The sequence below is a fragment of the Artibeus jamaicensis genome, unplaced genomic scaffold, assembly GCF_021234435.1.
Source record: "Artibeus jamaicensis isolate MK-2021 breed Jamaican fruit bat unplaced genomic scaffold, CSHL_Jam_final contig_415, whole genome shotgun sequence".
Lineage (NCBI taxonomy): Eukaryota > Metazoa > Chordata > Mammalia > Chiroptera > Phyllostomidae > Artibeus > Artibeus jamaicensis.
In genome coordinates this window covers 29,715,013-29,740,397 of record NW_026521823.1, presented here as the reverse complement: position 1 = coordinate 29,740,397, position 25,385 = coordinate 29,715,013, and the positions used below count along the sequence as shown (strand labels likewise).

The 25,385-nt window shown below is 35.9% G+C and overlaps 1 non-coding gene and 1 pseudogene across 1 annotated transcript; one reads left to right on the top strand and one right to left on the bottom strand.

Annotated features, from left to right (window-relative positions):
* The first annotated feature begins 3,793 nt into the window (after positions 1-3,793).
* On the top strand, positions 3,794-3,882 carry LOC119061750 (uncharacterized; annotated as a pseudogene).
* Positions 3,883-7,037: 3,155 nt separating this feature from the next.
* On the bottom strand, positions 7,038-7,197 carry LOC119061748 (U1 spliceosomal RNA). The gene has a single exon (XR_005084848.2). It is a non-coding gene; the product is annotated as a U1 spliceosomal RNA (small nuclear RNA).
* Positions 7,198-25,385: the final 18,188 nt, after the last annotated feature.

Genomic DNA, 25,385 nt, shown 5'->3' with positions numbered 1-25,385 from the left:
GAAGCAATTCGGATGATTCTGTAGGCCGCAGCAATAGGCAACTGGTGATTGGCAGTTTCATCACAAAGCACCTGCTCATGCATCATGTCTCATGCAGAGTGTTTTGGTAAAACATCAAATCACCCAGGAGACTCAGGCCACCTACAGCCCAGATAAGGTGCCCTACAACTTCTGGCTTTTCCCCAAACTAAAATCACCTTTGAAAGGGGAGAGCTTTCAGACCATCCCTAAGAGAGTTGGGAGAATATGATGGGGCAGCTGATAAAGACTGGGAAAATTGTGTGAGGCCCTAAAGTGACTACTTTGAAGGAGTCTGAGGCATCATTGTCCTATGTACAGTGTTTCATGTATCTTGTGTCTCCTTCAATAAATGTCTCTATTTTTCTTTTTCCATGGCTGGATACTTTCTGGACCAACCTCATACTGAGAAATAATTAGATACAAATAGTTGTGTAAAAGTGGTATAAATAAGATCAGATTAGTATTAATTTATTACAAAAGAATGACTTAGGAAAATAAGTAGAAATAATAGGAAGCACAGACTAATGTACTGTAAAAACAGGGGCTTCTTGCTCACTTTTTCCCAATCTCCATAGACAAATACAATGAGTTGACTATATTTAAAGAGCTAAGAATGAAACCTATATAGCTGTTTCTTAAAGTTGTATTATATAAAATGGATTCTTAAATTATGTAGAAATTTGAAATACGTAATCTTTAAAGTCTTTTTTAAATCCCAAAAATGTTTGCAACATGTTTGCAACATGTTCCCACATAAATAAAAACAGTGGGCAATAGTATTCAATAATAATGAAAAGCAAACAAGAATCTCAATTAAGTTAAAGAAATTTTCAAATGTTAAAAGTCAGCAATATAATACTAAGAACAACTACATGCGAACTCTGAACTTTAGGTGAGTATAATATGTCAGTAGGTTCGTTCATTGTGACAAAGTACCACTGTGACAGGGGATGTTGATAATGGGGAGGTTTTGCACGTTTGGGGGCATGGGACCTATGGGAGATCTGTGTACCTTCTCAATTTCCCTGTGATTGTAAACTGCTCTAAAAATTGTTCAAAAAGGCAATGCCTGAAAGTATCAAAAAATATTTTCCAGCAATATATGAGTAAAGCCAACAAGCAGTACAATAATATAAATTAAATTAAATCTCCGCATTATCTTGGAATTTTTAGCTGAAATAACTTTCAGAAAGTTTTATTTAAAGAACATTTGAACTGAATCAAAAGGCTGTAATTACTGATTTCTTTTGTTTTGCCCCAGAATGCCAGTAATCATTTAATAAGTATACTTGTTAATTTAGAAACTTGCATTTTATGTCTTTTCAGCTAAATATATTTGTTTGCATATTTCAGGTTTTAAAATTAATTTTGGTTTCCAGTTGATTCATGCGAGAGCAAAAGATTTTGCATTTTCTTTTTCCTCACCTTTGAAATGTCCATTCTCCTTGAAGGCCTCATCTTCATTATTAGTCATCACGCTATCAAGAAAATCAAATGACAGAATAAAGCCTGGCTGATTTCACATTTTATTAAAATGTGGCAATTATGTTGGCCTTTACATTCTATAAGTATTTGAATGTCACTAGATGGTTAGACAATTGAAACTCATGAAATATTTATAATATTGGCTTCAAGACAAAAAGTTGAATCTCTCCAAGAACCCTTTAGAGCAGGGACTGTTTAAGCCCAAACTGGCCACGGCCATCAATTACAAGCCATTTCATAGAGTTGTATTATATAAAAAGGATTCTTGTTATTATTCTTGAATCATATAACTATTTCTTAAAGTTCTAGTAAGACCATTTAAGTATGGCATATGGCCATCTTCTATGCTTCAGTGGAGGAAGTGAGTAATTTAAAAATAAAGACTTTTCTGAGTAAATCTAGATATCAAGTCAATTTTCTGTTATGTGACAGATGTTTACAGAAGAAATAGAGCTTCAGCTATGAATTGATTTAAACTATAATATTTTTTGGTGTTCTCTTCCTCATAAAAAAAAGACTTTCACTTTGAATAAAGTATTTGACTAGCCTTCCCAAAAATGAGAATAATGTCAGAGGGGGTTAAAAATATGCTAAATTATGTGTTCAATTTGTCAAGTCTGCTGGAATGACAGAGGGAAAAAGAAAAGAAAACCAATATTTTCCTGTAAATAAATATTTCTCTCTTAGCTTTGTAGTTTTATTTTTTTTGTGATTAGAAACAATTATAAAAGACCATAATGTCCCTGTTGGATTTTCATAAGTCTAAATTATATTGTGATTTAATTTTAATAATATTTGATGTACTATTTGGCCTCACAGGATAATTCTTCTGGATATTGACATTTTTAATTCATGGTTATTTGTATGAAATTTTTTCACATATGGAGCTAGAAATATGCCATGAGCAAAAGTCAATGAGAGGAAAATAACTGTGTTGAATAAAGGACTATTGAATTCTGTTTCTCTCTCTTTTTTTAATTAACTGCCTTTTTAATTTTGGGTTTTTTTAAATATTTTTAATTTAATTATTGTTAAAGTACAGTTTTCTGTCTTTTACTCCCATCCCAGCCCATCCCCCCAGCCCTCCCCACCTCCCTCCCATTTCTACCCCCCTTAGTTGTTGTCCATGTGTCCTTTATACTAGTTCTTCTAAATCCTTTCCCTTTTCCCCTGAAATTCCCTTCCCTGTCCCCTCTGGTCCCTGGTCAGCCTGTTCTCTATTTCAGTGTCTTTGGTTCTATTTTGCTTGCTTCTTTGTTTTGTTGTTTAGGTTCCTGTTAAAGGTGAGATCATATGGTATATGTCTTTCACCGCTTGGCTTATTTCACTCAGCATAATGCTTTCCAGTTCCATCCATGCTGTTGCAAAGGGTAGGACCTCCTTTTTTCTTTCTGCTGCATAGAATTCCATCGTGTAAATGTACCATAGCTTTTGGATCCATTCATTTACTGATGGGCACCTAGGTTGCTTCCAACTCTTGGCTATTATAAATTGTGCTGCTATAAACATTGGTATGCATAGCTTCTTTAGGATTGGTGTTTCAGGGTTCTTAGGATATAATCCTAGCAGTGGAATTGCTGGGTCAAAAGGCAGGTCGATTTTTATTTTTCTGAGAAAATTCCATACTGTTTTCCATAATGGTTGTACCAGTCTGCAATCCCACCAACAGTGGACTAAGGTCCCCTTTTCCCCACAACCTCTCCAACATTTGTTGTTTGTTGCTTTGTTTATTATAGCCATCCTGACTGGTGTAAAGTGGTATCTCATTGTGGTTTTAATTTGCATCTCTCTGATAGCTAACGATATTGAGCATCTCTTCATGTGTCTCTGGATATTCTGTATGTCCTCTTTAGAGAAGTGTCTGTTCAAGTCCTTTTCCCATTTTTTAATTGGGTTCAATGTCTTCCTAGAGTGGAGTCGTGTAAGTTCTTTGTATATTTTGGAGATTAAACCTTTGTCTGAGGTATCATTGGCAAATGTGTTTTCCCATAGTTGGTTCTCTTTTTATTTTAATCCTGTTTTCTTTAGCCATGCAGAAGCTTTTTATTTTGATGAGACCCCATTTGTTTATTCTTTCCTTTATATACCTTGCTCCAGGGGACATATCAGTAAAAATGTTGCTGCATGAAATATCTGAGATTTTCCTGCCAATGTTCTCCTCTAGGACTTTAATGGTGTCATGGCTTATATTTAAGTCTTTTATCCACCTTGAATTTATTTTGGTGTATGGTGTAAGTTGGTGCTCAAGTTTCATTTTTTTGCACGTAGCTGTCCAGTTCTCCCAACATGCAAATTCATGAAGTGTTCCATATTTTTAATGATACAGTGAAGATTATCATGGCCCCTGGGCAAGGATGACACACGAATTCTGTTTCTCTTAAAAAAAAAAAAAGAAGAAGAAAAGAAAGAAACCATATGATCCATAACGCTGAAAGTATTTACTGAAACAGTATGTTGACCCTGATTTGAAGGAAAATTTTAAGAAAAGCCAGTGGACAATGGCACCTCTTGTGCAATTCTATCAACTTGCTGGATAAACCTGAACTGACCTAGCTGTCCTACCTATCGACCAGCAGTAACCATTCCACTGGCATGAGGTCTGTGGCATTCAGATCCACAGGCTACTCTGCCGGTGAAACTGGGCGTTCTTAACATATTTTAAATATTCTAGACATTGGGTTTTATAGAAACTTCCCGATAATCTCTGATTGGTTTCCCTGAGTTATAAAAAGTAAATTCATTTGTCCTGAGGTGTTGGCTCTAGGAGGAACAATTCACTCTTCTACCTCCTCTCCCCTAAACAGATGCACTCAATGTGTGAAACTCCATAGATATTGGCCACATTGTAACAAACCTACACTTCTGGATTGTTCTATCAGCGCTAAAACGGAGAGGCAGAACACTGTGAGTTTTATGGACTATTAAATGGCTTTTCTTTTTAACTTGAAATTGTACCCAATACAATCTATGCTGATGCTGCTAGGGAAAGGTCTGAAAGGGCTCGGAGAAAAGCCTCGGTCAGCCTGGCGCCTACAGGACAGGAGAGGTGCTGGAAGGAAACGTGGAGGCTTCTGGGGAGGTCCACAGTTTGTGGCTTCTCTGTCGCTGCTCCTTCGGTGAGCTTCCTGCAAAATACCAGGTGGAAGCCCGAGTCAGCCTTGGTCACCAAGACCAGCAGTGAGGAAGGAGAATGTGCTGTGTTCAGCTGAAAGCCGAGTAGGTACAAGGGGGAGCTGGCTGCCCACTCTACCTGTTCCTGGCAGGCTCTGACCAGAGACAGTCAGCAGCCCTTTCCAAGTGCTGCTTTCTCAGTGTATTTCTCTTATAACAAAATCTGAACAGGAATCATGTGCTGAAGAGAATTCTGGGACACAGAGTTCAAGTACACTTAAATTGACAGTCTTAAACTGTGGCATTGACTATTTTTGAAAGCAATACAATCTAAAAAATATATTTAATTATATGTATTGTGTGTATATGTGTGTGTAATTAATAATCAAATAAAGATTTCAGGTCAATTTAGGGAGCTCACCAATAGTAATAGAAGTTTTATAATGTATCAATTGAAAGCATATTACATATATAATGTCTATAATTCATATTAGATGTTTACTTGAATGGCTTACCTGATCACAAAATGTACAAGACAGTGTAGCATAGAATTCTAAAATTCTGATTATATGTTTCAAATAGTTCAGAAACAATAAATTTAGAGGTGACACAATCAGTTTCAAAGAAGGAATAAAATATACTCAGTGCCCAGTAACAATAAAGACATTTCTGTCCCATAGTAAAATTTGCTGATTTTTCTAGGTCCTTATTAAAAAGTTTGTTTCTCCTTCCATCGGTGGAGTTGTTTTCCTATGTAAACAAATCAATAAATAAATCAAATACTTGTGTTTTATGTTATTGTTCCTTAATATGAAAATAAAGATAATTGAAATCGAGAGAAAATTTTAGACACTGTGGTTTATATTCATATGTCCACCAAAATCATGACAATGAAAACAGTAGAAATATTCTGATACATAAGGGCAGATGTTAGTTAATAGAGCAGTTGGTTAAGCATTTGATTGAAGGAATACAGGGAGGGCAAAAAAGTCGTGTTCCTAATATAATCTCTCACTGTAATGGTGATTGGTATTCACAATTAGCCATTCTTTTCTTATTAAGGCAAGTACTGTGTGCCCTACTGAAATTTAAATATATCAGGAAGAAGAATTGAACAGTACTCGTGGTATTATATATATTATTTATATCTTCCATTAGTTCATTCACACATGCATTAAATATGTAAATGTAGATTGGCTAGTCTGTGAGAAGGAGACCTAATAGAAAGGAAGAGGCAGAAAAAAAGAAATAAAGATAAATCAGTAAATATTTTATATTTTTTACACTATGGTTTACCCACAGTGTACATGCAGCAAGCATATCCATTTGAAATAAATCAGTATGTTACAAAACTATGACTAAGACACCTTTCTAGAAAGCATCTCGTTTTTTCTTAGAATCTTTATGTGAGGAGTCTGGCTAGAAAGTCATTGCATAGAGAACTCAAAATCTTCTAAATAGCTTTCACATCCTCTTCTTACGAATGTTTCTTCAAACCAGAATTAATGTGTGGCTACTTCAAATGCCAGAAGTATTCAATAACTCTGCAATGTAGCTATTTCTGTCTTACAAATACTCGTTAAGTAAATTTACTCAAGGGCCCTCATTGAACAGATTATTTGTGGATTTCAATTTTCTCTAACTGGATGTTATTCATTGATCTTTACCATTTTTTCCCTATGTCACAATGTTGATTAAAGGGAATTGTGATTTGAGATGCGGCATTGCTATTTTCTGTTTCTAAGAAACAAAATATCATTGCTATTTATTTTCTAAAAGGACCAAAAAGTGTGGGATGACAAGGAACCTGTCCAACTGGCTAGTCACCAGCTGCTCATAAATATTATGTTTAAAGCCTTTAATTGTAATAAATTGCAATGCTATTTTGAAAAGAATTTTCATTGAAGTTTATCCTCTTGAGTGCTACTGCCGCTTTGTCAAACAAGTTTGTGTGATATTCTAAATCCTTTGTTGTCATTTCAACACTCTTCACAGCCTCTTCACTAGGAGTGGATTCAGTGTCAAGAAACCAGTTTCTTTGCTGAACCATAAGCAGCAACTTCTTTTTCATTAAAGTTTTATTGAGATTGCAGTGATTTAAGCAAATCTTCAGGCTCTAGTTCTAATTTGAATTATCTTGCTCTTTCCACCACATTTCCATTAGTTTTTTGTTTTTGTTTTGTTTGTTTGTTTTCCCCTGTTGAGGGCTTGGGCCCCTCAAAATCATCCACCAGGGTTGGAATCAAGTCTTTAAAACTGATCTTAATGTTGGTATTTTGACATCTTCTCAGGGCATCTCAAATGGTGAACCCTTTCCAGGTTTTCCATGCACCTTGCCTAGATTTATTAAAGGAATTGCTATCTGTGGCAGCCATAGCCTTCCAAAATGAATTTTATTTTTTTTTCCCATAAGAAGCCACGAGAGAGTGCAAATGAAGCCCCTACTACCACAAATCATGCAGTTGAGCTTCCCACATTTGGGGAACTCTCAGGGGTCAGCACATCCCGAGTGCCATAGAGAAGCCTCACCCTGGGAAAACCACCTTTGTGACTGTGGTATCTCCCCGGGCAGGTAAGTATACAAACTATTTCTTGAATAATAAGACTTGAAAGTTGAAATTATTCCTGGATACACAAGCTACAGGCCAGGTGTTGTTTTAGCAAGTGTGGAAATGCGTTAATCTCATTGCACCTCTCCGTAGGGGAGCAGTGAACCGAAGAGTACCTATGGTGGTCAAATGGAAACAATGGAAATTTTCATCAAACGAATGTACAAACAAAAAATGGGATGTTATTCAGCTATAAAGAGGAATAAAGTTCCGATACATGGCACAACATGAGTAAATCTTTAGAATATCATGCTATGTGAAAGAAACCAGACAAAAAGACTACATACATAATGTATGAGGATTCCATTTGGATGAAAAGTCTCCCTGGGCACATGTATACAGGGAGAAAGCAGATCAGTAACGGGCAGGGGCCAGGTGAGAGGGCCCATGGTCAGTGACTGCAAATAGCTATGGTACAAGGTTCCTCTGGAATTTTCTCAGGAATTGGTTTAAATCAGAAATGGTGATGCTTTTAAGACTTTGTGAGTACACTAAATGTTAATGAATGGTACACTCCAAAGTGGCTAAGTGGTGACTTCTATGGCATGTGAATTTCTCACATCGATTATAAAATAATCTATTTTTCTAGATTATTTTATAATAAATATATATTAGATTTATTATTAATAAATATATTAATATAGATGTGTTTAATATAATATATTAAAGTAGATTATAATAAAATATAATCTATTTTCTCATGTATATTGTAAAATAATCTCACGTCTATTAACATTTCATTCTGCTGCTATTGCCAGTTAAAAGCCCACATTCTTAACATATCCTACACAGAGTTATTCTAATGCATCCATATTTTCCATCTGCTATGGCTTCTTATGAAACAATATTCCCATCTAGTCTGTGGCCACCTTTTTGTTTAGAAAATTATTTTCATACTTCCCCACTGATGTTCAAATCCCTCTAGCTATTGTCTGCTCCATAATTGCCCAAGGTTGTATCCAAAACACAGAAACAAATTCAATCATACTAATCTCCTTACAGCCTACCTTCAGTGATTTAATTCCTACAACCCTGTAGTGTACTCTCATTAGGGCTAAGAAAGACTTCTATCCTTTTATCTGCTTATAGAAACCTGAAGTCTACAAAACATTTAATTACTTCCATATAACGTGGAAAAAAAACAATTAAATACACATTATTTTTTTGTTTTCTTAAATAAAATATTTTGTTTACTAATAATTTTCTGTAGTATGTTAATAACTTAAGTATATGGAAAATACATTTGGAGGGAGAGCTACTATAAACATGTAACTGGGCTAACTATTAAGTAAGCAAGAGAACACATGTGTACGGAGAGTTTAACCCTAAACCAAAGCTGCCCTAATATCACCTGCCAGTGCCCCAAACCCAGAATTTTAGGAACTAATTTTACTAGTTCCACACAGAGATGAAAAAGATAGGCTAAGAACCTGATTAGTAATGAATGCTTAATTAGAGATGCTTTTCAAAGAGCCAGGGCAGAAAAAAGGGATGCTTTCTCTATGTAAACTAGTCATAATAAACTAGGAGAATGAGGGTAGGGAAGTGGAGGAAGGGGAGGGACTCAGAAGCAGAAGAAGGAAGGAGCAGGAGGAAGAGAAGGAGAAGGAGCTACTGAGTACCTTGTGATGTCAGTAGGAGCTTTTTAAGCCTTTACATTGTAAACAATATGTTTTAGATAATGTTAGGCTATAAAAAGAGGCTAGACAAAAACAGTTTAAAATTTTTTAAAGTATATGTTTATTAATAGTAATTTCATGTTAGCCATGTGTTTAGGAAATGAGAATTAAAAAAGGAGATTTTCTTCTACTGGGTTATGGACAATGACTAATACCTGAATACATCTAATGAAAGAAGAGAGGCAATGATTCAAAAGAAAAAAATTGGACTGACTTTCTCAAAGCCAGGTTGGATTCCAGGAAATTATGGAAATGAACCCTCTGAAAGCTTCTGATACATAATTCATAATAATAATGAGAAGGACAACAACATTTAAAAACAACTATACTAGATGATCACAGGAAAAAAGAGGAAGACCAACTACAGATAACCATACCAGGAAAGTGTAGCTAGAATATTTATAGCATTATTATATTACTTATAAGACAACACAGTTAATGTTAGATGGTAATAATAGTTATTTTGGTTCTAGAGATTCCCATGTAGAATATGTTAGAGGAGTAGAGGAAGTAATAGAAACATCAAGGTACAGAATAGAGGACAAAAGTAGGTTAAACACGATCCGAGATTGGAAGGGTAGGAAAGGAAAATTGCTTAGTTAGAGGGATAGAGTGGAAGAAGAAGAGGAGGAGGAGGAAGAAGAAGAAGAAGAAGGATGAGGAGGGGGAGGGGGAGGGGGGGGGGGGGGGGGAGGAGGGGGGAGGGGGGGGGGAGGGAGGGGAGGAGAGGGGGATGGGGAGGGGGGAAGGGGGAAGGAAAAAGAGAGAAGGAAAAGGAGAGGGAGGAGAAGGAGAAAAGAAAAAAACTCTGGACATAAAACAATTTGAAGCAAGAGCAACACAGATACTGTCATTCAATCCAACAAACAAGGCAGAATGAAAATGTGACTGGCTTAAAAAATACTTTTTTCTCAAACTCAGTTCTGTTTAACTACAAAAGAAGAAAATGAATGAAAATAGAATACAGAGACTTCATTTCACAGCCATGTGAAAGTATATGGCATAAAGGAATATTTCTACTATTTCTGAATCGCCAAAGGTTTCCAAGGGGTCAGGGTAATCACAGCTGGTGGAAAGACAAAGCTTCCAGAGTGAGCATCTGGCAGAAGTGGTGATTCCCACTAGGTTGCTGGTTCTGTAGGAAGAGGCATCGGCAGCAGCTTCATTTTTTTAAAAATGCACTAAGAATAAGTCTCATGCTGAATCAGACAGATTCTCGAGGGAGGACTTCCCTATCATACATATGTTACAAACTTAAGAAAGTCCACTCCAAAAATACGAGGAAGCAGATGCCGCAGCCCAGAGTTAAAGATGCACTGGCCCTCAGAGGAAGACGGACAGCAGGAGAAAATACAGGACTTGAGACATGTGGTAAAAGCACCCTGAATGGAGAGTTGGCAGCCACTGACACAATCCACTCTGCACAGAGGAGGAAAAAAGAAAATGTCACCTGACAGAATTCACCCACAATACATCGTTGAAGTGTCTGAAACAACAGGCTCAAGTAGAAATAGAAATTTAGAAGTTCTGAATATGTAAAACAGAGAATCAGACCAGAGTTGACCACTGCACACTTCTAAAATTCTTAAGAGAACATAAATGTATGAAATAGCAAAAATTGCTATGGACAGAGGATTTTTTTAACTCCTTTATATGATTAAGTGAACTTCCACACTTAGCTTACTGATTACAGGCAGTTTCAAAAAGGTTCAATTTCCCAGTTACAGACTGGCAGAAGCTCTCATAGGCTCTGGAGGATACACGGACATTTCCCCAACCCTCACAAGTGTCTGTCTACTGCTTTTTCCAGGTTTCATTGCGTCACTGCTATCAACTTCTAAAAAGTAGCATGTTTCTGTATTGTTCTCTGCCCTGGTTCTGAAAACATCCTTTTGTTGGAAACAATAGTTCTAGTCATTCTTCCTTGAGCTTTCAAACATCAGAGGTGTGGGTGATAACTTCGACAGTTTTGATTTGGAATTGAAAGCATGGGGCTGTTCAGACTCTTGGTGGCGAAGAAATTCAACTTTGAGGTTTTAAAGAAGCATGGTCATCACAGAAAGTTCAGGCTGTAGTGACTGAAGATACAAAGCTGACTGAGGATTAATACCTTTTGAACTTAACTCCCAGTTACTATATTGTACCAGGAAAGAAAGATGCAGTGTTTAGACTTAAATTTTTCTATGGGGCTTTGATAAGGTGGGGGAGATATACGAACATCCAAATTTCCATTGATCTCATCTCATTTGCATGCAATGGAAACAGGACTGATAAACATAAGGAAAAAGATTATTGGAAGAATATCAGGGAATGCATAGAATCATGGGAGCAGCAGCCTGCAAATTGGGCAAAATGAAGGTAACTCCTAAGGAAGAAGAGAAATTAATCCCACAGCCACGTTTTGATCAAGAAAATCCAGTTGGCTGCTTCGGTCACTGTCGGTGGACAGCATCACAGGTGGCGCAGACTGCCGCACCTGCCACCCAGCAGGGTTGCTGCATTTAATGAATTCTAATGACTTCTTCCCATGTGTCACCAACTGCAGATTCACTTTCATGTTCTCCAGAAACACTGAATTTTCTACGCTTGGGTCCTGGGCCCTGCTTGCTGGAAGCTGGATGATGGGGGTGTGCAAATTGATGAACTGTCTCCTTTTGATTAGTGTTATTTGCAAGCAATTTCCCTTTATTCCAGTCATTTAAAAAATGAATATCTTATCTTTTTCCTGCAAAGTAGTTGTGCTGTTGGATTTTTATTAGTCCTTCAAAAACACAAACACAAATTAAATATATATAAACATATATTAAATACATTTTATATGTTTAAATTATATAAACACATACATATATTTAAATATTAAATACATTTATATTTAAGTTATATAAATATATGCATATTATATGGTTAAAACATTATATACATTATTTTCTGTTCCTTTTGCTGTCTAATAACCATTCCATATAATCCTTCTAAATGCCAGGCTTAACATAAATAAATACTTGTGGGACTGCCACTCCTGCTGAAGTGACTACTTACATGGAGGAAAAATGTAAAAGGTTTATAGAGAGTAACAACTTGTCAGACAACAGAGAAGAGGGCCCAAATGGCTGGACAAAGGCATTAGGGGATGATTCCCAGCCCCAGAAAGCCCCTGTCAGTGCAGTGGGGAGCTTGGGGAAAACTTCTGGACAGAGCAGCATCTCACTAGCCCAACACGACTAGGCCTTTGCTTAGCCTCCTGGATCAGTGCTTGGCTGGGAGCAAACTGGAAAAGAGCAGGGCTTTCAAAATTGAGACAGGTCCTGAAAAATCTAACAGCTGGAGCCTCCGCTAACCGTACTCTTAGCAAATAGGCAGTGTGTCATTTTTTGAAAGCAGTTTAAGTTTCACATCTCTCTTTGTCTTAATAAGCTTTTTAAAAAAGCATGATACAGAGTGTTCTATAACAGACATCAGTCTCACATTTAATCCCAAGGAAAAGCACACCAAAACATTATTAATTTCTACATTAGGGTCACAAGTCAGGATTTTTATATAATTCCTAATTTTACTCTAATACCATCTCATTCATATAACTTTTATGGTGTAAGAGTCATGGTCTAAATTTGAAATATCATTGCCATCAACATATGCTATATAAGATATTGAGTACACCAGAAATGCAAAGGGACAGAGAAAATATATTAATATGTTATTATATATTACTATAATATATAATATAAACATATATATTATACACATTAAGGGAATGAATTCATTTTTCCATTTCCTAATGTTGGTATGGTTGGTTATTAGAATTATTTCAAGTTACCACTTCCAAATTGTTTCCTTGCCTTCAGTTAGGACTTTGGACAATTAGGCTTCTTTATTTTTTTTCCCAAATTTTATTAGCAAGAAATCTGAAATCTTGGTAGTTCTGCTTACCTAACTCTGCAGTATTTTATCAATAATTTCTATGGTTTTATAATAAAGCATCCCAGGGGATGTTTTTGTTCTCTTCATACTTTTCTCTCTCCTACTGCAGATGGCAAAGGAAGCTTCACTGGACATAATTATCATCATTTTGAACACATTCTCCCTGTGATATGTGAAGTTGCACGTGGTGGTCTCAGTTTCAGATTCAATAGAGTCGTTGTTTTTTCATAAGAAACTCTGCTTCCTGGTGTATTAAAAGCTTTAATCTAGCAGATACAAACACATTGAGTGACCCTACTTTTTGTGTCTTACTGTGAAAACATATTAGTCAATATCTTTGGAGAACATATAAGCAGAATAGAATTGAAGAGGAAAATACATGGGCTTGAACAGCAACTGAAGTACTTAATTTAATTCATAAAATATAATCCGAAGCAAATATGCCACCATATTCAATTTTGGTGATATATTTATGTTTGATTAACAAAATAGTATAAAATAGTTTCTCTGAGTCAGAAATGAAGTTATTTAACAAATACTTATTAATTATGATTTTTATCCATGTACAGTGTTTGGCAGTTAAAAATCTGCCAGATGTATCTGGCTTTGTGTCAAGATTTGACTTTAAGAAAATGCAGACTTTAAATCTTTACAATCAACTGCACAGGGACTTTATTTGACACAACTCTTACTGATTGTTTTTCAAATACTTTTAAGGGCATGCCTTTATTTATGCAGCCTGGGCTTGCTCAAGAGTGTTTTGTCCAAATGAAATTGAATGCCTGTGGAGAATCCCAAAGGAGATGTTTAAAAGTTCACAGATATAATGGAAATGCCATTTTGGTTACTAAGTAGTATTAACACCTTTATAATTGTTATCAGGTTCAAAGACTGCCTTTGAAATGCAGACAGAACACTGAACCTAGACAGCACCGAAGTGCTGGTGCATTGTTACCAGTTGTGCTAAATGCCAAGGGAGATCAATGAGTTTTGTGATCTCAACTACCTCTCTGTAGTCTCTGTGTTATGGCAGTTTGTTGTGACATTCGGTATTATTTATGCTCTGCTAGTAGTAGACGCGGTCCCTTGTATACCTGAATAAACTTCTGGTACTCTCTAATTACTTTGACTATTACTGGAACTACCATGGGCCACCATTATTGGTTTAAAAAATCGCATTATTGGTTTCCAAAAATCAAAATTGTATGATAACATTTCTGATTCCTCGTGACAGGATTGTTACATGCTGCAGTTAGGGCATAAACTGAAAAAAACAAAATTTATTTTTTATATTAACTCTTTTATAAGCCTTTGAACAGATTCTGCCCCAGGATGTGGAGAATAGGAGTATTCATTCAATAGAAGTTTATTGAGCTCCTAAAATGTACCAGGTTGTAAGGCGCTGTCCTTAAGAAACTTCTGGTCTAAATGAAGCATACAACTAAGTAATAGGTGCATTACTATGCAGTTAGTGGAGCATACATCTAGGTACTGGATGAATTACTCTACAGTGTAGTAAGTACTTTGGTGGTGAAAAGAGAGGGTGTCGATGAGCAACCACCCATACACACTTAAAGGAGGCTTTGGAAGCTAGTGCCTGAAATCACAGGGAAAACAAGCAGTCTTTAAGTGGGTATTTGAAGGATGTATCTGTGTTTTCAAGCTTTATTTTATTTTTAGAGAGAGAAGAAGGGAGAGGGAAAGAGAAGAAGAGAAACATCAACATATGGTTGCCTCTCTCATGACCCCTGAGTTGGGCACCTGGCCCTCAACTCAGGCACGTGCCCTGACTGGGAATCAAACTGGTGATCCTTTGGTTCACAGGCTGGCACACAATCCACTGAGCCACACCAGCCAGGGCCTGTGCTATTAAGTTTTAGCTGAGAGCTGAAGGAGGAGTGTTTTAAGAAGATGACATAGTATACACAAGTATAACAGATGCAACAGAGAAAATCAGGAAAGCAGTTCACTCTTACATGGATATTTGGTAAATGTGTGAGTGATATTGATGGGAATGGAAAAAATAGCAACCAGATTATCATAGACTCTCTTTGGAAAGAAGTCATCAAGTGTTAGAAATACAATCAATCAACAGATTTTGGATCGACCAAATTCTGTACCCATGTAGTAAGTCTTTCTTCTCATTCCCCAAATGAATTATCCAAACACATTGCTCAAGCTAATTCCTTGAATGTTGCACCAGGTCCCATCCTCTCTTGCCTGCAAATGTTTTTCTTCCCTGTCTTCTACATACTCATTATTTTTGCATTAGATGGAGTAATCTCCATCAGTATAGAGTTATGCTGACTTTGTTGCCACCTTAAATACAAAACTGAAAACAACTCCTCTTGCCAGGTACTACTCATGTGTTTGTGACTTCCAGTCAGATTATCTTCATTCTGCCAGCTTATGCTGCTGTAGCAACTAAGGTTGTATACCAGCCCTACCCCTTGATGGTGCCTGAAGAGGAGCTGATGGTTTTCAAATCATGCCTTCTAGAAGTTCACTGGACAAAGTTTGACATCCAGCTCTGCTATTGTATGTGTCTTATCTCAAAACCCAATGGGCAATGAGGAAATCTCACCCCTGCTATAACTATCCTGTCTGAAAGCCAGCTATGTGTATTATGATGTCATATGGTGTTATTGCTCAACTGTTGGCTTTAGTCATTTTGTCACCCAGTATTTTTTATTTATAGCCCAAATGGCTCTCATGAAGCCAAAACACATGGATATATCCAAGTGCCTGCCTATTTGGTTATAGTACAGAATTAAAACCTAACTTTTCCAATACTATACCCATCTGTCTATTGCCATCCCTCTAAAGATACTTCTCCTTTTGTGTTCTCTAGCCTACAAATAATACAGCCACCCACATGGGGTGGTATCATGTGTTCTAACCCCTTATTAATTCATTCATTTGATCATTCAAAATATTTATTGTCAATAAGGATCATTCCTAGGCAATGGTCTAGATGGTGAAGCTGTAGAAGTGAAAAAAACACACAGAGAAGATCTCTACCCTTAATAAGCTTATATATCAGTGATTCAGATAAAAAAAGACATCTGGAAATGTCGGTGGAAGTCCATTGATTTTCCAACAGGCAGCTATCTCTTGCCACAAATGTAATAGTCCTCCATTTCTAGAGCCTATAGAATGTTTTCTTTGGTATATTAGTTATCATCCCACCATATGCACAAACTTCAGTGCATGAAAGTGGAAGCTGTTAAGATGATGTTCTTGAGCTTTTTTTATGAGGCTTGTAGGGAGAAAGAAGCATTCTTTCCCTCTGCCAGGGATGAGTGATGTGAAGCTCCGGTTAACGAGGAATCTCTTCCATATTTCCAACAGCTTCATCTTTTCACTTCTTTCTCCAGCCTGGTGGGGTTTGCTCTGCTTTGGTGTCAAACCTGTTTTTTAAACCTCATCATTTATCACATTCAGGTGTTTAAAGATGTCAGTTGGGAAAAAGACTATCATTGATAAAAAGAAATTGTAACAGAGAAAGAATGTGCTAGATAAGACATGGAGGTAATTGCTATAGAAGTGTGCTTAAAGCAGTGATTCTTCAGACCACGGGGGAAGACAGTATTTTAGAAATCACAGTTGTATTCTGCCTTATTCATTGGTATTGCTATTTGCCATTAATGGCTTAGTGCTATTGAGCTCAATGAATTTATCTGATCTGTAATGTACAAATCACTCAAAAACAAACAAAAATCCCAAAATCAAAACCTTGAAATGATTTTCTTAATTCTTTAAGAATAAAAGATTATCACAAACATTTTCCTAAACTTTAAAAATAGATATAAAAAAACATTGCTTCCAGAGGATAAGGCCAATAAAAGCAGACCCTAATATGCCCAGGCCTCATTTATAACTACGAACATGGGAATCTATCCAGGGCAGGAAATAAAGAAAGAAAAAGCAGAGTAAAGAACAAATGCCAACACATTTCTCCCCCAATCCATGACCTGAAAAGCCATGCAAAATATTTAAAATAAATCACTGCAAAGATAAAATTTTCTATCAATAATATTATCAAATCATATCTACCACTGTTCCCCATTTTTATTTTGCATCGATACTTCATTAGGCCATGCATTATGTGGAATTACTAATTTTTTAAACTAACAATATAAGAAGAAAAGCTTTCTCTTTCTCTGTCTCCCCCCTCACCCCTGCCCTCCTTCTTCCTCTCTCTCTTTCTCTCTCTTAATCCCTCTCTGTGTCTCTGTGTTTTGAGCATTGAAGGGTTTGTATATTCTATTTTGAAATGACGGAAAAGTCTTTGAAGAAACATACATTCTCCCAATATTATATAACTGTTAGAAAATAGGGCAGTCACTAGCTCACATGGTTATTTATATTTACTGGTATATTTATATTAATTAGAATGAATGAAATAAAATTTTCTCTCTAGGTTGCTCTGGCCACATATCAAACACTTGACAACTACAGGGGCCAGTGACTACCCCAATGGGCCATGTAGGTATTAAAAGCTTCTGTTATTGAAGAAACTTCCCCTGAATAGCACTGGTCAAGGTTATGATAGTTTTAATATGTATTAATTTAATGCAACTAAATTATTGCCATTCAATGTGGAAAATAAGAAGTTATTCAGAAAATGCAATAATTAAACTATTATTACAGTATTTACTGGGAAACACATTAGTAAAATATATCGCAGTTTAATTTTTATATTCCTGGATATTTCTATAATTTTATATAGCTCAATATTACTGAAAGACTGTCTATATGAGAGTCTGTTTTATATTTAATAATATTGAAAATAGTCAACAGTATTTTCAAGATATTTTATAACATCAAAAATTACACACACATACAGAAACATATATATTTAATATTTCAAAGGAAGTTAACTTACATAAGTCAATTATTAGAAAATAGAAGAAGAATTATAAATCTGAGTTTAGATTTTAGGAAAGAATCCACGACTTCTAAAATTACTTATCTTTCCCCAGCTGTTACTTTTCAAATGTAACAGGGTTCAAATAAAGATAAACAGAACTAAGATAGAATAGAATGCTAGCATTTCTTTTTTTATATAGCACAAATCATTTTAAAATAGGAGGCCACATACAGATATTTTTCTGGATGCAAATTTTTGAATATATAAGTAACTAATCATAGATAATTTGTTGAATTTGCATTAAATTGTTCAAGCCAGTAGGGTGCACACATTTTGCATTTCAAAAATATCCAAATATAGAGATTTCAGTAATAGATAATATAGTGCATTGCTCATTTAATCTTATACAAAATATAGACTATATTTAGCTCTAAGAAGTACAAAAGAAACAAGCAAGCAAAATATAACCAGAGACATTTGAAATATAGAACCAACTGACAGTAACTAGAGGGGGATGGAGAGGGGAATAATGGGGGAAGACTGGGGAAGGGTCATTAAGGAACATGTATAAAGGCCCCATGGGCAAGGGCAAGGGCAAGGGCAAGGGCAAAGGGGAGTAGGATTGGGGGTGGGAAGTGGGGGCAGTGGGGTGGGAGACAGTGGTGGCAGGGAAATGAAGACAACTGCACTTGAACAACAATAAAAATTTTTTAAAAAAGAAATACATCCAGCTCTAAAACATACAGACACACACACACACCAAACAAACACAGGCACTTACTATTTCCCAACCATGATTTTTGTTCACTCATTAGAGAATTGCCATTTGGCTTAACATTATTTATAGTAGGTGGGGTTTATTTTCCCAATTATTTTTATTTTATTTCTTTATATTTATGATTGATTTTTAAAAATAAAGTCTTACAGAAAAATAAAATAGTCATCCTGAGAACTTTGGGGGACTTTTGTCATTCAATGGATCTCAAAGTGATTCTGCAGATGTAAATAACTAGGTTGATTCTTCATTTCCCTGACTGGCTTATATCAAACGTACTCACAGGTCCATTTATAGCACCATTGGAGAAGATCTTAAATATCTCCAAAGAATGTTCTACATTCTGCATTTAGGTTGTATATTTCAATGCCATTCCAAAGTGAAATGGTTTATGAACTCTCAGACTAAACTATGTTGCTTGGGAGTGTACCAGTGGAGAAGAATAACGGTGGGGAATTATAACTCTCCCTGGCACTCTTCTGACATCGTTGGAGTAAGTGCTGACTTTGACTAATATGTAGCTTGTAGATAAACAGAGTGTTTGTATAAGAATCCTAACAACTAACTTCAAAAGATATACACTCTGATCTTCAGACATCCCAGTTCTGGGAGATTTGCTGACCTCCAACCATGGAGCGGGGATGACTAAACCAGGATGATGCTCAGTGGACCATCACTTGCCTTATCAGAATGGACCACACAAGTCTGCACATCGAGAACTTCCCAACCCCCAACCTTGATCTCTTTGTTCCGTTCCCCTCTCCCTCCTGATAGAAACCTCTGCCTCCACTGAGAGGAGGAGATGGGCTTTGGCACATGAGTCCTCCATCTTCCAGATGGCCAGCATCTGCAAATAAAACCATTTTCTTTTGCATCAGCACCTGCCCCTCAAGTGCGGACTTTCTTAGTGGCAGTCAGTGGGACCTGCTTTTTGGTTACCGGAGCCAGGATAGTTTGAAGAAGAGCTAGGGAGAGTAATCTGAAACACTGAATATTGCCTATGAGGACATGTTGAAAATGGTCATAAAATAGGGAGCCCTGAGGAGTGAGAGAGTAACTGATAAAGAAAAACAGAGGAAAGAAAGAAAGAGTAGGGCGAGATCAGAAAACTTGCAGTTTTTCAATACCTAGCCTTACTAACTTTAGGCTTTATCTTCTAAAACCAGGTTTTCAGCCCCAGCCAGGTAGCTCAGTTGGTTAGAGTGTAGTCCCAATATGCCAATGTTCTGCTCGATTCCTTGTCAGTGCTCATCCAAGAATCAACCAATAAATGCATAAATCAGTAGAACAACAAATTGACGTTTCTCTCTTTCTTTCTCTTTTTCTAACATCGGTGAAATTAAATAATTTAAAAATAAAAATAAATGTAATTAAATCAAATTGTAATTGTATTTATTTCACTTTATTTTCATTTTAGTTGTAATTATCTCATCTTTTTATGTTAAATATATAAAATTTAGTAAAATCAAAGGTTTACTTAAGACCTAATAATTTTCAATATGTAAATCTGTCACTTACGATGGAGAATAAATAAGCAAAGAAAGGTTTATAATAATTAATATTCTCCCAGACTCATACCTCCCTTATATGTACAGTACCACTAATCTGTTGTTTATTATTGCATTCCATAACTTTATGAGGTATATAGCATCTTATTTCAACTACAAGAATTTAGCAATGTGTTTCAATAATTATTTAATCTTCCATCATCAATTACAAACTATATTTCATGTAGCTCTTAATGTAGCTGATATAAAATATTTAGCAAAGTTAATATATCCAAGTAATTATTTTTATTATTATTTATTGAATATTTATTGATGTTTAGTTTTTCTTTGAGGTATGTATTGAATGTACAATGCTAAGTATGACCATTGATCTCTAATATCTTAAATGAATTAGAATGAATTCAGAAGACAGTGCAATAAAAGATTTTAGTTTTGATGATGTATTTCCTAATAGAGTATCTCATTGTTCATAGAGCAATGCCATCAATTTTTCACATTTTCTGCTTTAAATTACCACGTTAAACCAATTGCCACACAGATGGTGGAACTGATTGGCTCAAATGCACTCAATTTTGTATTCATTAGCATGCTTTCAGGTACACATAATATAAACCTGTCTCAGTTGAATTTCACCACTAAGGGAAGTACTTTCTCCAGCACAGCAAGAAGTTGCAAGGTAGGTGTTCACAGAGCTCTCTCACTTACTCAGTGATGGCATCGAACTCTCAGTTTCCTTCTAGTCGCTCTGTCAGAAGTTTGCTGCTGTTCTGTTCTAAACGTGACTACTATGATTTCAGATCAATGTTCCTGGGGATGGAGAGGGGTAGGGAGGAAGATCACTCTTAGAAAGTGTTTGCGACTTCTTAGCAGTGAGAAAGAGCTTTTTGGAAGCCCACCAATTGGGTTCTATCTATACTCCAGGTAAGAATTATGTCATAGCTTCATTTCTAAACCAATCCAGGATGAGAGTGATGGGACCATCATACTTAGCTTAGATCTAAATGTTATTTCATGGATGAAGTTCCAGTTCCCTGGAGATTCATAGGTGCATGGAGTAAGATGGATTCTTAAAACACAACAAAACAATAAACTGATGGCTTGACTGAGCAGGAAGATGAACAGGATGTATTTGGTGGTATACAAAGCCAACTACGAGGAATTGCACCCTCGGATCTGTCACATGTCTGTTTATCTGGCAGGTCTTAGTAAACTGGCTCTTTTATACTTTAAAAGTGCTGAGGAGGCCTATTTATTCTGCCTCAAATTAAAGAAAAAGGAGCTATGTGCTTTGTCACCAATAAAACTTTTTTTTTTTAGTTACCAATGTTCCCAATCATGGAAGTCTTTTAAAATAATCTTTAGTTCCAAAATATCTTCCCAAACCTTTCACAGCTGTAGACCAAAGAAAACCCAGCCTTATTTAACATGCTAAGATAGTATCATAAATTATTGCTACTTCTTAATCCTGTTTAATTTTATAAAGTTAAAATTCATATTTCTGCTTCACTGGTAAAGAAGTTAGGATAGAGGGAGTGAGATACTGTGCCTAACAGCTTCACTTTCCTATTAAAATAGTTTCCTTTTTTCTTTTCTTTTTTTTTTTCTTGGTGTTTGCAAGGCAAGGGCACATGTTCTTGTTAAATACATAAAACTACAGTTAGTGAGATACAAAATCAGACTTTGAACCTTGAACACAAATTCTCTCATCAACCTCTGTACTCTACCAGGATATCATTATACACAGAAATCATTATAACTTGATGTCCATGAGATGAACATTTTCACCAAAATTACCTTGAATCGGTGAGAAAATTTCTACAGTTAAGATACAGAAAGAACAGACTATAGACAGTCACAAAAGGTCATCCCTCCCCTCCAAAAAACTAACCCATGTTTCTTAAGCTAGAAAAGCATTGTTTCTTTCTCAGAGAGCTGGCAATAAAAAAAGAAGCCTGAGAGAACTAAGTGCCAGAAGAGAGAAGCCCTGTGTGAGAGAATAGACTGATGACTTCTCTTCAGACCAGTAGAACAATGAGGGAATCAATACACTGGGTATAATGAGAATACATGGTTGAACTTTTAATGTCTGCATGTATGTTTGACAGAATTCCAAAATCCTCCCACCAAATAGCAAGTGGCAATGATCAGGCAATATTTTCCTAGGACCTTCACCAAGTGATTGGGGGAAGTATTCCAAAAGAGGGGCTCAGGGTAGTAGATCTGAGAGAAATCTTCCCTGAAGCTGTCACAGATTCTCCAAGCAGGAGGAAAACATGCATTGAGTCGGGAGGAAAAACCTCAGAGAGGCACCACATGAGACCTTGTATCCAAGGAAGAAATGATCATTATTCAGTTATCTATGTATTAATGTATGCATTTATTTTTCTTAATTTATAATATAATCAGTTATCTATTGTATATTGTATGTCAGGCATTGTGCTACATGTTTTATAAATGTTATGTTAAGTAACCAGCAAAACAACTCGTAGATCTCAATCTAGAAAATGAGAAAGAAAAGGATTAAAGTAACTTGTCCAAAACATAAACTAGTAAGCAGTAGAATCATAACTTGAAGCTATGATAGGCCATAATGCCTGTGTTTTGCCTGAATTATTCAGAAATACTGAATCCTCCAAAATATTTATATTTTTAAACATTTTTTATTGTTGTTTAGGTAAGTTGTCTACATCCTCGCCCCACCAGCTGTCAAAATATTTATATTCTTATTAAGAACACATTCAGCCCTGGTTGGTGTGGCTCAGTTATTGAATACCAGCCTGTGAACCAAAGGGTCACTGGTTCGATTCCCAGTTTAGGGCTCATGCCTGGGTTGTAGGCCAGGTCCCCAGTTGAGGGCACGTGAGAGGCAACCACACACTGATGTTTCTCTCCCTTTCTTTCTTTCTCCCTTCCCCTTTCTAAAAAATAAAATAAATAAAATCTTAAAAATTAAAATTTTATAACAAAGTATTATATATCCATAAATATGTACATCAATATGCTGATTAGATAAAATGGGCTCATATTTTAAAACCCTCCACATTTCTCGTGTTCCTTAATCAGATTTATATTCATAATCATCGTAAATACAGAGGTTTATTTTTAGGATCTGTGATTAGCATTTTATTGAATGAATACTATGGGCATGTATAGCTCCGAATAAAATAAAATACACCTTTATGCCCTTAGAGAAAGCATTTTCACTTCAATGTAGTTTAATAACAAAAGTGATTAAAATACTAGAATATGTGCTGACTGTGGGAAGGGGTCACCGTAACATCTACCTCAGTCAGAAATTTCACCCCTCGGCTGGTTGGTTGTTCCTCTGCTGGTTTTTCTCCCAATAATATCAGATGACCACGCCATCAGTCATAGTGTATTTTAGAAAATGTCGATCGTCAAATCGATCTTACCCAGTAGGAATTAGAAATACAATTGAACAGGTAGAACTGCAAGTACAGTTGATGTAGCAAGGGAACAAAAGGTGCAGCTGAAATCTGCTGTTTTTGCCTCAGTTTTCATTTTTCCCCCTTGTACTTGTGTAGTGCATTACATACAACCTCTTAAATCGATCACTGCACAATTGTAAGCTGAAAATAATATTCATGTTAGTCACGTTGAAATTTGGCTCATTAGAGAACTTAATTTAAAAGGCCTTAAGCTAAAACATAAAATAAAAGAACAAAAACAAATTTATTAAAATAACGTAAGTCGATGGTGCAGAAATACTGCCGCGGACACGGGCAGGCGGTACATTTAGACCTCTGGGGGGCTTAGAGTTGAGATGCCGAAATTTATCAAGGATCAAAGTTTCCCCATCAACCGTCTCCCCACTGGAGCCTCATGACCTTTCACCTCCGCACCACTATAAACATCTGCATCATTCTCTCTGTAGACTGGCTTTGTCTACCGCTCACCAGATGAACGGAGTTCTGCGATTTGTATTATCTTGACTCCAGATGCAAATGGAGATTTACAAAATCACTGAATTGCACATTTGAGTTCCTGAGACTATAATTGGACTAATAAAGATGCAATCCTTTACCAGAGTCAAGAGATAAGATATTAGATTTTATAGCCATTAGTTGAGAAGCAGAAAGTTCAAAGGAAACACTCTCGTCATTAGACTGATAAACTAGACTCTAATATATGCAAACATTATGGACACACGTGATTTAAGAAACTGTTTGCAAAGCTTTCATTGCTAAACAAATTGAAAATCATTAATCCTTAACTTTATGTGCAGTTAACTCTTTTCTACAGAAGAATTTGAGAAAAATAAGGATGCTGAAAAGATATTTCATAGAAGGTAGGGGCTTTGAGTGTCAAATGGCAAAGGTCTGAAATTCTCAAAACAATAAATTTGAAATATTTCTTGAGTTTGTATTCTTCAGTTCAGGAGGGGTAAAAATTCCTTTATTTATAGAAGAGAAGTGGAGTAGAAGCAAAATAGAGAAACATCATTGGTACTGCCCTTTCATCCCCCAAACTGGGAATTGAGAGTCAACCAAGAGATAGGAGGAAATACCAAGTCAAGCAGTGGGATCCGATGCCTCCTTTTATAGAAGAAAATAGATTTGGTCAGATTTCTGCTGCCCACAATGCCTTTAGTCAGGAGAAAGAGTGGAAGCTGAGGCACTGTTTCCAGAACAGCAAAAGCAAAATACAAGTCTAAAATTTGCCAGGAGTAAAGAATGGTCCCGTTCAAATGAACAAGAATAGTTGTCATCAGGATTTCCATTGGCAAATATGTGCTAGAAGATGAAATGGCATAAAATAGAATTCTACACCAAATTGAACTCTCTTTTAAGTATAATGCCTGCGATTATCTTCCAAAAATATACTGGAAAACATGTTCAGGCTACAGCGAACATCTCAAGAAATTACAAGTAAGATAATGAAGTCACATCCAATAGCCTCAAGGCATTAATACAATATATATAGAAAGCAATAACAATGAACTATCCAAATATATGTGTGAATTTTAAAAAATTATATTAGTGTTTGATTTATGAATAAAAACAAAAATAGAAAAAATACAAGAAATTAGAAGGTATGAAATACTTAAGGTAAATGTTTTTCTCATGCTATCCCATTTAGACATGGAATACCAAAGGAAAAAAAAAGATGAAAATCAAAATAAAAAATGTATAGAAGACAAAATATAAAATTTACATAGTAAAATTCCAGTGGAAAGTACATACATACCAAAAAAAAAATATGTGACCACAAAGCAATTGAAGAGTAACTTAATATTTTAAAGTGCTGTAAAATGTTTCAGTTAACTGTATCAGTTTTGGAAGACCACTGATCAGAATATAAAGACATTCTTATCTTTGGTAGATAGAAAGCAGAAGAACATAAAATGAGAGCTGAGAGATAGCAGACAAGACTCAAAAATTACATTTT